The sequence below is a fragment of the Periplaneta americana genome, chromosome 5 (genome assembly GCF_040183065.1).
Source record: "Periplaneta americana isolate PAMFEO1 chromosome 5, P.americana_PAMFEO1_priV1, whole genome shotgun sequence".
Lineage (NCBI taxonomy): Eukaryota > Metazoa > Arthropoda > Insecta > Blattodea > Blattidae > Periplaneta > Periplaneta americana.
Window position 1 is genome coordinate 4,392,727 of NC_091121.1, and position 15,010 is coordinate 4,407,736.

Here is a 15,010-nt window from a genome sequence, read left to right on the forward strand (position 1 = left end):
TGCTCCTCAAGAAGAATTTAGTGCAGTCGCTCTTGATGCCTCATTTTGATTACTGTGACACTCTCTACACTGACCTTAACATGAGACTGACAGACAGACTACAGCGTGTTCATAATGCATGTGTTCGATTTATTTGCAACGTCCGTAGATCTGATCGTATCACACCTTTACTAAATATGCTGTCCTGGGTCCGTCTCAAAGAGCGAAGAACTATTCACTCTCTCACTTTACTCTTCAATATTCTTCAAACCTCTAACCCTAGCTACTTAGCTTCTCGTTTTCAACATTTGTCCTCATATCACGAAATAGATACTCGCTCACAACACCATATCACACTCTCCATTCCTAAACACAGAACATCCTTCTACTCTTCATCTTTCACCGTCTCTGCAGCTCATCTCTGGAACTCTCTACCACAACATGTCAGAGACTGTCGGACATTGTCTAGTTTCAAAAATAAATTAAAATTGCACTTCTTGAATTAGATTGCTTTCAGTTATAAGCCCTTTTCTCTGCCACAGTTTTGTAAAAATATAGGCTATTTATTTCTTTTTCCTTCCTTTCCCATTTTTTGTTCTCTTTATCAGCCGATGAATTTATCATAGCCTTTTTATCGTGAATTTTATTTAATTTTCGTATTTATTTTCTTTTTTATTATTATTTTATTACATTCCATTTTGATATATTCTTCCTTACGTTTTACATATTAACCACTTGTACTAAATGAGTTGCTTTCACTATATTCCAATGTATTTTACTTTCTTTTTTTCTACTACTGCATTATTAACGTGTTGTTTAGTGTCGATTTTATTATGCTGTTATTATTATTATTATTATTATTATTATTATTATTATTATTATTATTATTATTATTTATAATATGTTAGTATTCTGTTCTTTAACTTTTTGTTAAATTTCAATGCTTGTATACTTTGTGACCTGGTAGAGTGTGAGAGAAGGCCCTATGGCCTTAACTGTGCCAGTATTAATAAATAAAGACTAAAGAAAGACTATGAACAATAGCTAAGTAAGACAAAGATAGTGGTTCAGACATACGCTAAAAACCATTCACTATTTTTATGAGTGCTATTAAAATTCGTGATTTACAGTTTGAAACATGCGGCGCAGTTAAAAATCAGCATAAGACAGCATATTAATGTTATGCAAATCTGACAATTTTGGTGAACCTACACAGGTATGAGTATCCTGTTGGCATCTTGAAATGATGGGTTTCTTAACATTTAAATATAACTTCCAGTTGCCTTCTTCATACATCAGTGGACATACAATTTGGCATGGACAAGCAATGTGTGCTCATACTTGGCGGACACCCTGTGGCCGCCGATAACAGTGATTACGCTATAACCTGTCTCGTTATAATGCAGCTTGTGTTACGGTAGCCGGCCAACCCCCGCGACCGATGCCTTCGGGCCAGCACAAATTACAGCCTGCATCAATCCTCTTTCCGCTCATTGTCCTTGAGAGGTGATTGGAGTGAGCCCACAAAGTGCTCGTAATGCGTTCGATATTCAAAATCCACCACGTGAAAGCACTCTGAGAGCTCGACACTCCGTCCGTGCGTGTCCACAGGGATCAGCTTTGTGCTGCATTTGTCTGAAACACCACGAGGTTCGAACACCGTGAATAAGTTTCAATATTTCAGCGCTCATTTGAAAAAAAGCAATCGTGTCTTCGAATTTTTTATTTCTAATTATTGAAAAACCCGATGAAGGCGTATCGATCATTATACGTGGTTACAGAGTTCTTGTGTTTCACCAGGTAGGCTCATTGCCACTTTCACATATCCCGTCAAATAAAACCAAATTAATTACGTTCCACGGACAATTGCCATTAAGAACAAAACAGATGTCAGGTATTACTACACCTTACACAATGCAGGCACATAATGCTTTGTCATCTTCTCTTCAGATCCATCTTCATTCATTAAAATTTTGCTACGGATTTTACTTGTCTTTTGCTTCCTTCTCGTTCGTAATATTAGTATTAAAAGTAGTAGTAGTAGTAGTAGTAGCAATAGTAGTAGTAGCAGTAGTAATAGTAGTAAGGTAGGTGAGCCATTTTCCGACATGGTCTTAATTACGACAGTGGGCTCTGCTGCAAAAACGTGTGGTCTAAACTGACAGAGGGCTGCAGTTTCTTGAAGCAGTCTTAGAGCAATATCAGTTCCGTGATAAACAAGTTTGCAGAAGCGGTTCTCTGCCGGTCAGAGCGTGAGTAGACATTTTGTGTGATAGAAGTATTGTCTGAAGGAAGCATATTTTGTCTGAGTATTCTGCTTTTGACAAAGGTATGTAATTCATATTGGACATCATTCACAGTGTAAAGTATTGTAGTTTAATATGACGTTCATTAATTTCAGAATCTATTGATATGGATTGTGTAATAGCGCGATTAGTAACAGCAAACGAGGTGCTCTTAAATCCGACGCATGTCGGAATTATGAACCCTGTTGCACTGACTTCAGTTATGCCTACAGGATTTATAATAAAGCATCCCAGTATTAATTCGAGTTATTTAATGCTCTTTAGCGTTGGAACGGCATACTTAGCAGTATTAATGCATTTTACCAAAACTACTGCATGTTTAGCTCAGAAATTAGGTTCAAAATTCGTTATCTTTAATACCTGTTCTTTATTTTAGATTATGGGTAAGCCACGAGCGAAAATTCCTGAAGATGTAATGGCACGGGCTATTGCAGCTGTGAAGAATGTATACGCCTAGGTAAACAATAGGCCTTTGTATATGAAATATTCACACACTACTACAAACTGAAGACTGCATATTTTTGGACGATTAATACTTCCCACTCCGCTCGGCTCAGCAACAAAAGAATCTACCCGCAACCCCCCGCACCGATGGCAAGAATATCTCAGGTCCCAGCACTAAACTCGTCGGAGCAAAACAGTAGTTGCAGTAACAGTAGTAGTAGCCATGTATTAGTGGAAGCAGTAATAGCATTAGTAGTAGTAGTGGCAAAGTGGCAATAGCAGTAGTAGTAGTATTTATCTTCACGCTTTCAACTGAGACATTATCTAGCTCCGAATTTCGACGTGTAGGGGAAATGACCGACGAATGTTTCCTCGAATCCTCTAAAAGGGCAGGACTGTTTAACGTTTGAATTTTAATTGATTTAAATTACAAATTACATATACATATTTAAAATACGCAGTTTACACTCAAAAGAGCAAATGCTCGAGCTTGGTGCAGTTCCAGGTACATGCATAATACTAGAAGTTAGGTGATGTAATCAATATTTTGAGTAGAATATGAGGGGGAGAAGCACTATTTGAAAAAAAAAAAAAAAAAAGAGAAGAAGGAAAGAATATGAAGAGTCCACTGCAAGAATGATGGATGTCACTTTCTTGTCGAAAATGAACCAAGACTGTCAATGCATAGCTTAAGACATATAGAATGTACATAGAGAGTTATATGGCATTAACACTGATAGTCATTGTCCAGTAATGATCGGAAAATCACAGTTAAGCTTTGAGCGGTAAGCATTTCAAACTTTCAATTGCTTCTCCTGCAAAATGTATTCCAAATGACATCCATCATTCTTGCAGTGGACTCTTCATATCTATATGAAAAAAGTTAAGTAATGGGCAGTTTCAATTTAAAGAAAATATGTAATTATTTTATTGAATGCACCGTGAATCTCCAATAGTCAACTGCGTGGTTTTAGACTAACTTCACCTATTGTAGTCTTTAACCCCATCTCTTCCTCTCAAGTCAAAGGTACCCACTACAGTATATGGTGACATTGCCGAATAATCTTAAAATTATCTAATTAAAAATATATTATACTAATCTGGCTTTCAGGTAGTAGCTCCCTGTAGAGCAGGTTTGAATAATTTCAAGAAAAAATTGTTCCGGAGCCGGGTATCGATCCCGGGACCTTTCGCTTAGCGCGTGAACGCTCTACCGACTGAGCTACCCCAGGAACTATGCACTACACCGTCACAATTTGCAATATGAAGATATATTGTCATCTAGATTTCTTCAGCCTCAAAGTAATAGCCTTAAATTTCAACGTCACATGCATTATATTTCACACTGATTGCCTGAAACTCTTTGCATAACGAAAACTGCTAGTTTTTCCTTCAAAACCTTCATCATTACCAAAGGACAGCTCAGCGTACAAGGTAAATGTTTGAGACTTTTCTCCAGCTCTGATGTAGCTCTTCCATTTCTCAGTGTCTGAGGTCCGGAGCTCTGCCGGGGAAGATTCTGTAATTTCCATGTTACACCACAGGTTTCATAAATGAATCTTCAGGGGCAAATTCTGATGTGTGTAAAGGAACCGGGTGAGCTCCGAGGACCCCAGGGGGCGGCTTGATTCTGATCCAGAGAGCACCATTAAAAATCCATCGGCTACGCAGCCATACTCTGGGATCATATTTCTTGCTGGGTGTGGTCTGGGTTCCGTCCCCGAAGGCTGACAGCTACGGCTGTGTTAAGAACGTCTTCATCTCAGGCAAGGTGGCGAAGGAGGATTACGGGACTGGCCAGATTCCAACTCTACTGAAGCCCCTCTTGCTATCGTTTCGTCATTAGAAAACAACGATGTTTCATCACTGACAGTTGGCTTACTATCTAGACGGGGCAAAGTCTAGCATCGCAGTTTACGTACAGGCATAGGTTTGAATCCCGCTAAACTGTCTGTTTCTTTTAAAGATGAATATCCAGCAATATCCATCTCACAAAACTATCATTCCATTACCTCGTCTCTGGAATTCTCTACATAGTGACATCAGGGGTTGCCGAACTCTACCTAAATTATTCATATTTATAGACTAAACAGGGTCTTTCCGAGGTGGTGTTACAAACTTTCAGTTATGATGGCGAAGGGCACATGTATCAATTTGAGATAAGGAACCCTGGTCCGGAAATGACTGAATCGAAAGTTATAAGCAAAAATAGTTGTGTGGAACTGGAATTGTAATTTGGCACCACGTGCCCTTCTTCCCTTAACCTTTGGAACAGTCTTTGGTATGGGCCGGATGTCTCCTACGTGGGTACTTGTTCCGATACAATCTGTGAGTTTGTCTACTGTTCCCATTGGCTCATCCGTATTCGAAAATCAGGTCTGCTTATTCCGCTCTCGTGTACTCCTCCATTTCACTAAGACTGATCGACTGGACACTGCAACTTGTACACATACTCTGCTGTCTAGAGACGTGCATATCAGGACCGACCATGTCCGTTACACATTACGCTATCTGCATTGCTTTAATGTAGTTTCCTGCCCCCATCCCTCAGACAGCGCACTGAATGGAATACTGTAAGTAGACAACGTAAACAACGTCAGATGAATACAGTATGTGTAAGATGTACAGATATTTACACATAAATAAGGTGTACAGAGGAATAAAATTATTTCATTTCCACACAACTATTTTTGCTTGTAACTTTCGACTCAGTCATTTCCGGACCAAGGTTCCTTATCTCAAATTGATACATGTGCCCTTCGTCATCATCCCTGAAAGTTTGTAACACCACCTCGGAAACATCCTGTATATTTCGTCGAATTAAATTTATTAACAAGTTACTAGATGTATTGATTACTGCCTTCACTCATTTATGTGTGTACAAAATTGCCTGCCTGGGCAAAGTTAAAGTCTTACATAAGGAAACTTTAGTCTAAAACTAAGGTAGACAGGTGATTTTTTTTTACCTACAGTTCATCAACACGTAACTTCAATTCATGCTGAAACAGTAGTTCTTCTTTAATTTATTTACTTAGCGATAAGTAATATTTTCCCCATTTGTATATTATATTCAACGACTTTCAGTATATTATCCCTTGTAATATACTGTATCTAAAATTTTACAAATTTTAGACACTGTTTCAGTACATGTAAACATAAAAATAAATAATTTCTGACAATTTCAGTTTTCTACATTAAATTAAAGCTGAGAAAAAGTTATATTTTTGTGAAAAAACTAAACTTATGGAAAATGAGAGTTGAAATAAGACATATATACACATATTATGCCCATTCTTTGGAAAAAACAAAAATGAATGTGGATATAATTTTAGTTGCAGGTTTTTATCATAGCATGAGTCAAGGTCCCAGATTATTAAACAAATTTTATTCCAATAATATTTCAACCACGAATCCTCTCCAAATTAATAAAAAAAAAAAATAAAAAAAATTGTATTGGATTTATAGTTTGGGTTTAAACATATTAAACGCTATTTAAGGGGAGGCAGAGGTGAAATTTTCGAAAAAAAAAAAACAGAAGAAAAATGAAAATTTGGTTTTATCCATTTTTATTATCTTTATTTTGATATTCCGATGTTAGTTTTTGATTTTGTGCCCTTAAAAGTATGAAATTAAAACCAAAATAACTGTATTACTATATCATTCCCATAATAAACTAATACTTATCATTATTTATATACCTTCTCTGAACATATAAATAAAAAGAAATATTGAAAATTTCTTACAATATGGTGCATGGAGCATTTTATATCAAACGATATAAAGTTTCATAAAATTATTAATATTTACGGAACTATTGTACTTAGAAAGTTGAAACTTGGTATGTCCATTACTAATAACATACTTAGTATCCATGATCAATTTCAAACAAATCGGATAAATTTTGTGGATTTTGAAATATTCACCTCTGCCTCCCCTTAATCTGTATTCTCTCTCAATTTTAATTTTATTTTGTCTGTATTGGAATCCCCTCCTGAGCACGAGTCTTACTCATTCAGGAGTGGGCTAGTTTATCTTTCATTGTATTTATTAACTTGTATTAATTTCAAACTTACTAGCAATAAAAATAAGTAAATAAATAACTAAATAAATACATAAATAAATAAATAAAAAATAAAAATTCTCACTAGTCATCCTGCTAAAATAACGTTGATTCTATTCTTTCATGACAGACATTGTAACACTGGTTAACACAGGAACAAAATATCATAATATCATTGCGAAATATTACGTTTCTATCGTTATACAAGATCTGAATATTGCACTGAGTAAGAAGGAACCATTATTTTCTGTAATTAAGTGGTCTTTGTTTCAAGATAATTCGAAGTTACGTGAAGGTGAAGTGCTAGTTTTTATATGATTTACTGCATTAAATAGTAAGTGCAAGAGCATTAGGCCTACGGAATAAAATCTCAATAATAATAATAATATAATAATAATGATGATGATGATAATGATGTATACATAAGTGCCCTCCAAATACTCTCTGAGATTTTTGATGAGCAAACGTGTGGCGAATATTTTCTATGAGCACATTGGTTCCTTCTGCCGTTCCCTTCAGACTTTTTCTCCGTTATCGTCGGATCACCCCATGGTTCTAATATCTTCTGTTGCCTCAAACGACCGTTAATTAGGCACAGCTCCCTTTAGCAGTAATTCAATCGGTTGACATCTCGTCAAAGGCCCCAGGATCCCGCCTGTCTCCTGCAGATGCTGCAGGTAGATTTCCTTCAAGCACTGATATCCCCAATCCAGCATGTTCCTTCATATCCTACCCAATCAGCCCTGAATAGCGCCCGTAGTATGCGTGAAAACTACCACAAAGAATTCTGAGAACAATTCCATGGTGCTCGTTAGAAAGAGCATAAGTCAGAAATGGGTGGTTTTGAATTAAGACCTCTATATGAATACAAAATATGTACTTCTGCACATTGTACAGTTGTTTATATTCATTTGTAATGATGTAGAGCTTCAGATGTCCAACTAACTAATCATAATGATATAAGACCTCATTTCAAAATCCACTTTTTCTCTACTCAAAACTTTCAATTCGTCACTTATATCCTTTCACCGCGCACCACAGAATTGTTGTTCCGGGGCCGGGTATCGAACCCGGGACCTTTGATTAAACGTACTAAGTATGTCTACCCACAGATTTCAGAAACGTCTGAAAGGAGCCAAGGTAGTAGGCCTAAGCCTATTTCTAAGGCCTTTACTGAGCTGAAGAAATTGGGTTACCAAATTATTTATTATGTAAATGAGGGATATGGACGCAACATAATGGGAGAGATTTAAATTTATGTAAAGAATAAAATAAACCGTTAGAAAAAAACGAAGCTCTAAACCAACTAAGGAGAAGGACAAGAGGTAGATTAAACATATCGAGGAAGATAGATAATGGTGATATCCAAAATCTAAAGACGAAAAGAGTGAGGAGAAGGAAGATCAAGATGAAGCAAAAGAAGAAGTGAAGGTTAAGAAAAAACAAAAGAAAAAGAAGAAGGTGAGATGAACGAAGTTGGAAAGGAGATAAGTAAAGGTGAGTAGAAGAGATGAGGTCTCTAGTATCAAAACCGGTCAAGTCACTGAAGGCAATTTTTTCAGTATTCAGCAAAAACCTCCAGAGACGAACCGATGGTAATTTAAAAAGTTGTATCTACATTGTTACACAGTTAATTGTTGTACATTTAATTTCCCTACGTATTAAAAATCTACTTCTTAGTTTATAAACTTTTTTATTTGTTTTTAATTTTGACTTCACCGATTTTGCTCCAACTTTATACAATTTCTACTATTTTTTATTTATACGAGGCGCATCCAGAAAGTAAGTTTCCCGATTTTTTCCCCTTGAAAGTAAACGTAATTAGCCGTGTCAATTGCGCATGCGTAACAGATCTATGACGTATCAATCATATGCCAGCCGGACAGGTCCCGCCTGGTGCCAGTAGCGTGGCAGCAGTGGTCCGAAATGGAAGCTCTTATTCCTTCTCCCGCCGCCTGCGAGGTTCGGTCGGTGATAAAGTTCTTTAATGCACAAAGCATTGCGCAAATTGAAATTCATCGGCAGCTCTGTCAGGTCTATGGGCCGAACCTCTCTCTCTCTCTCTCTCCACTCTCCCCTCCCCCCTCTCTCTCCCTCTCCCCCTCCTCTCTCTCTCTTTTCAATAAATTCCTGTCCTCCGGTGAGCGTTTTGGCAACGACAAAGAGCTGAAGACGTCTGTCATACGCTGGTTCCATTCACAGGCGGCAGAGTTCTACGACAGAGGGATACAAAAGTTGATCCCACGATACGACAAGTGTCTCAATTGTGATGGTAGCTATGTTGAAAAATAGCTGAAACATTGCTGTACCTGTTGCCAACAAATGTTTTCCTGAAAGTGTATGTTCTTTTAAAAAAAATAGGGAAACTTACTTTCTGGATGCGCCTCATACATTTTCTGAAAAAGGCTAAATCAGCTACCAGCGTAGCTCAGTCGGCAGAGACGCACCCCTGCTGATCCGGAGCTGTGCTCGGGCGTGCATGGGTTCAATTCACACTTGGGTTAATTACCTGTTTGGGGTTTTTCCGAGATTTTCCCCAACAGTAAGGCGAATGTTAGGTAATCTACGGAAAATCCTCGGCCATATCTAGCTATCATAAATTCTATCGACAAGACGAGTAGATCTGTAGTTCAGTTTTCCTGCAAAATACCTCAAAATTAATCACTGAATCTGGGGAAAACCACGGAGACAAAACAGGTAAGATGGGTGTCCTCTAAGGCCGTACTAGTCGCCTAGTTTTGAGGACTGCAATTGTTAAGGATCCTTCGTACAGAATAAATCTCGTCTCCAGGGACTGAATGCAAAACTCCGAAAGCTGTGTTGTCGACAATGCAAAACTTCAGAATTTTTGTTGCCAACACCGGAAAAATAAAATATAGGGACTTCAAGGATAGGCAAATATGTTGTCTACTGATTTCGCAACATTGTTGTATAATTCAGACGTAGATGAGAGAGGATAACATTAAAATGGATTTGAAGGAGGTGGGATATGATGGTAGGGACTGGATTAATCTTGCTCAGGATAGGGACCGACGCGAACTTATTTGAGGGCGGCAATGAACCTCCAGAATCTCTAAAATCTATTTGTAAGTAAGTAATTTTATTTAGTGTAATAGTTGCTATAATTAAATTTTGTGCGAGATCGTGCGTATGTGCTTGTTTTCCGCACAGAACCAATACGCGGTAAGTGTGAAATACCACATTCAGTATTCCCAACGTAACACACATAACAATTTCCCTCTTCTTACCGCTTAAGCGCGACATTCATTTTACTGCTTTAGGCTTTTAACATATTATTTTTAGAGATGTTTAACATAGTAATAATTATAAATTGCAAACTTACCACTGCAATTTCACCTAAATTGCAATGTTAATTATTGTTTTTAAATATTTGCAAAAATTAAGTAAACTCTACTACTCCACGAAACTTATTGCATTCCTGATACAAGTAACATTAAGGAAGCCGTGAAAAAATCAACAAGATTCCAGATGCGGATGTTATTACTGCAATATGTTATATAAATAATATTGTTAAAATATTAAAATGAAAAAATAAATCATTACATAACCTTACCGTTTGTTTTAAGTTCGCATTTATATACTGGGGGGAAAAAAAGACAGACGTATATCACGGCCTGCTGGAGTATAGATATTTTTCTTTTCTAAAGTTTCCGTCATTAAACAGAAACCAAGATGGAGATTTCATTGAAACTAATTAGAAATTCGTCATTCAGGTACGTAATAAACGATCTTCGCTCAAAATAATGTACGATACACGAGCGGTATATTTGTTTTCATGTTCTCGGAAATTAAAAAAGCTCAACTACGTTTCGCTTTTTCAATCTTTTCCTCGAACATGAAAACGTCAACATACCGCTCTTGTAACGTATATTACTATTATTTAATATTTATCCCTAAAGAATTATTGAAAGCATGTAGTAGAAGAGAATGTTAGTGATAAAGGAACGACTAAGAGGAAGTAAGAATTGCGAAGAAATTATGAAAAGGGAGAGATGGTGTAATTCCCTGAATGCATTGTGCCAAGTTTTTAAATTAAATTTATTGAATTTGGACGCCTCTACCACCTTTTAAAATACGATGGTTATTAGACAACTGTTTACACATCCCAGGTGTCCTAATGACTTGGCCCCTTCCCCAAACCGTAAATAAACGCACTTACTGTGAAAGGGTTCAGCAGGAGAGCTTTTCAAGGCGCAACTAGTTGGTGGCCTAGCAGACACTTCGCACCAAGAGGTCGCTGGCTGGGTGCTACTGGGAGGTCGCCGTATCTAAAATATAACTCGCCAGGGGGAGCAGGTGGCCAGATTTTCAACACCTGCTAAAAAAAATGCGTCGGCTTTACATTTACTTTCAAAAATCTCTTAATGAACTGAATTTACAATTGAGGAGCAGTTCTTGAAAATAGGTTATGCATCAAACTCGACGCGGCTGGCTTTGAACCGTGTCATTAATGCTGAACAGCTGCTTCTGCGCTTCTTTTTTCTTTGAATTAAAAAATACGTATTTGGAAAATACATGCCGAAGTGCTGTACATAGCCTAAAGTAAACTACACACTGCCAAATTAAAGAAATTCCCTATTTCTCACGCCTTCTATTCTGTAGGCGAATTTATAACGTTCAACAACGCTGCATGAATATTTCTGTCTTGTATTAACTATTGATACTAACCCCTAGTGCTGTACTAGTATCCTGTATTGTAAAACTATTCTGTATATATTTCAAATACACTGTGACGGTCTGCCGAACATTGAAATCTTTCAAATCCAAGTTAGAAAATTATCTTATGACGAGTTGCCAAACTAACTTACTATTATGACAAGTGTTGTATTGCATGTTTCCACGTATTCACATTTTTTATGTTCTAGTGATATTTAACTTATTTTATATTTTTGTTTTCATATTTTCCGACAATGGTATATCTATAATGTGATAAGTTGAGCTATATATAATCATAATTTTCCTTATTGTGTGTACTTAAAAATATTGTATTCATTGTATGCTTTGTACTGCACTATTTTATTACTATTACTATTATTATTATTATTATTATTATTATTATCAATAATTGTCTTATTTTTTATACTTTGTATATCTCATTATTTTGACCTGCTGTTCACATTTTATTATGCTTTTTCCTTTCTTTCTCTATGTTATATATTATGTCTGATTTGTACTTATTTGTTGTTTACATTTTATTATTATTATCTTATTCAGTTTTGTGTGTAAAATTGTAGTGTACTTTGTAATTTGTAGTGTTTTTGTAACGCAGTTTTACTCCTGGTTGAGTGTTAGAGAAGGCCGTATGGCCTTAACTCTGCCAGGTTAAATAAATCATTATTATTATTATTATTATTATTATTATTATTATTATTAAGACGTTGTAGTACTATTTAGTTTCTTTACGTGTCCCATAATCTTGCTGCGAAGCGATGCATGAATATAATGGAATGTAAATACAATACAATACAATACAATACAATACAATTCAATGTTAAAACGAGGGTTGGAAACAGTAATACAATTCATCATATTAGGAAATACCATTGGAAGTGCAAGAAGAATAGAAATAGAAGAATGCAGAAGAGAGAAAAAGAAAGAAACATTAATGGAACGAAAGAAAAATACGAAAAGAGTAAAATAGAATAACAGAGAGAATAGGCTTACAGCAACAACAAAAACTGGAGGAAAGAGAAAAAGGGAAGTGAAGAATATAAGGAAGTGACAGAAAGGACAGAAAGGTGAAAACAAGCATAGAAGATAAATAGTAAAAAAGAAGGAAAAAGAGAAGGGGAGAGAGTAATAGTAGAGGATAAGAACAGAAGAAGAATAGAAGAAGTAAGAGAAAAAAACATTAAGAAAAATGTAGGAGAAGATAAAACTGAAGCAGAAAATTAATACTCCGATACATGGAAAATGGAATAATAATAATAATAATAATAATAATAATAATAATAATAATAATAGAAGGAGAAACACGTGTAACGCAAATAGTAATAGAAGGAAGGCAGGACTATAAGTGGATAAAAATATAGAAACAGACACAACCAGAATAAAAACAGAACTAAGAGAAAGAAAGAGAACGAAAGCTACGAAAGAGAATAGAAAGAGAAAGAGAACAGAAATAGAAGATGAGAAAGGGGAAGCACGTAACAATTGGGAACTAATATGAACAGCGAGATAGGGAGAGAAAGAAAAGAACGTAAGAGAGTATCAAAAACAGAACAGTGATGGAGAGAGAAGATGAAAACAGAACGAAAAAAAAATTAAATAAGAGAACGAGAGAAAGAAAAGGGTGGTGGATAATATGAACGAAACGAAAGGAGGGAAATAATAAAAAAAACAGAACTGCAGAAAATATAAACACAACGAGAACTGGAATAGAATTAGAAGAGAACACGAGAGAGAAAGAGAGAGAAAATAATGCTTATTATCAAGAAAAAATAACAAAAATTATTAGAAACAGTAATAATAATAATAATAATAATAATGACTGCCTAAGTGGTTTGTTGGTCAGCATGCTAGCCTACAGATCTGGAGGTCCCGGGTTCGATTCCCTGGCTCGGCTCTCGGTGAATTTTTCTTGAAGAAGAAAAATTACTTGCGTGTCTAGAGTCAGGAAATTTGTATGAATGTGAGTGTGATTTTGAGTGTGCCGGTTAATATTAATTAGCCAATCATCCTATAAAAAAATACATCAGGACTGTCACTGGGCAATAACCTGAACACACGTTTCAGCGTCACATTGTTGACAAGTAACTCCATCTGTGAGCACAACCATAAAGCACTAATAGATGCTATAGAATTACCAACTACGGAAAAAAAAAAAATAATAATAATAATAATAATAATAATAATAATAATAATAATAATAATAATAAAGGTTAACAGCAGCTGAAATGAGGTTTATGAGACGGACAGCGGGATTCTCATTGCTCAAACACCATAAAAATAAAGACGTACTGAAAGAACTAAAAATAGATCCTATAGTTAATTTTGTTCAACAATATACAATGGAAGAAACATGTCGAAATGATGGATCACGCTACATGGCCTAGATAAATTCTTGCCTATGTATCAAGAGGAAGGAGAAATTTGGGAAGACCACGAAAACGCCGCTAGCCACCAGCGTGGCTTAGTCGGTTAAGGCGCTTGCCTGCCGGTCTCAAGTTGCGTTCGGACGCGGGTTCGATTCCCGCTTGGGCTGATTATCTGGTTGGGTTTTTTCCGAGGTTTTCCCCAACTGTAATGTGAATGCAAGGTAATCTATGGCGAATCCTCGATCTCATCTCGTCAAATATCATCTCGCTATCACCAATCTCATCGACGCTAAATAACCTAGTAGTTGATACAGCGTCGTTAAATAACCAACTAAAATAAAAAAAAAGCCACGGAAACGCTGGCATCAGACTTTAACGGATACACTATGGTCTAACACGTGAAGGACATGATGATGATGATGATGATGATGATGATGATGATAACTTGAAGTTAGCCTACAAGTGTAGGTTAAGAACGAAAAAGCTTGCCTATCCTGTTGGAATCTTTTCATGGAAGTAGACAATAAAATAAGAAAAGCCTTTTCGTAGATTGCCAGATTACAAAATCGGACATAAATAAAATTTTAAGCCGCAATAACGCTCAAGAATCTTGACTAGCCTTTTAATTTCATCGATAAAACGATGCATTCATATAAAAATGCCACGACGTTACCTGTGGCAACGAAGAGGTTAATCCTGAAACATATCACACTTCGTGACAACTTGATTCCATTTACGGGGCTTGAATAAAGACATCACAGCCGAGGAGGTCTGCACCGCGGTGGCCGCCACAGTACGGGCGGTCCACCTCCCCGCCCTCCCTCCTCCGGAGCAGGTATATAAAGATAATAACAGCAGAAGCAACCAAGACAAGAAAAAAGAGGAGGTAAACACATGCCGCCAGTTCACATCTTGAACTCAATCAGCCTCTTGGCCCATGCAGATGATGTATTGTCTGGAGCAACCATCCAATGGGGCTGCAATCACAGTCGGCCAACTACAATCGTGATCGACGTCACAGGTACTAAGAGAAACTCGCTGTTATTAGTTTCATTTTTCGACCTCAGTAATCGTATTTTATTTTCCAGTACCAAAATGATGATAAAAGTATAAAAATTATTAAGAACAACAGCATCAGCTCTAATTGAAATTCTGGCTAATAT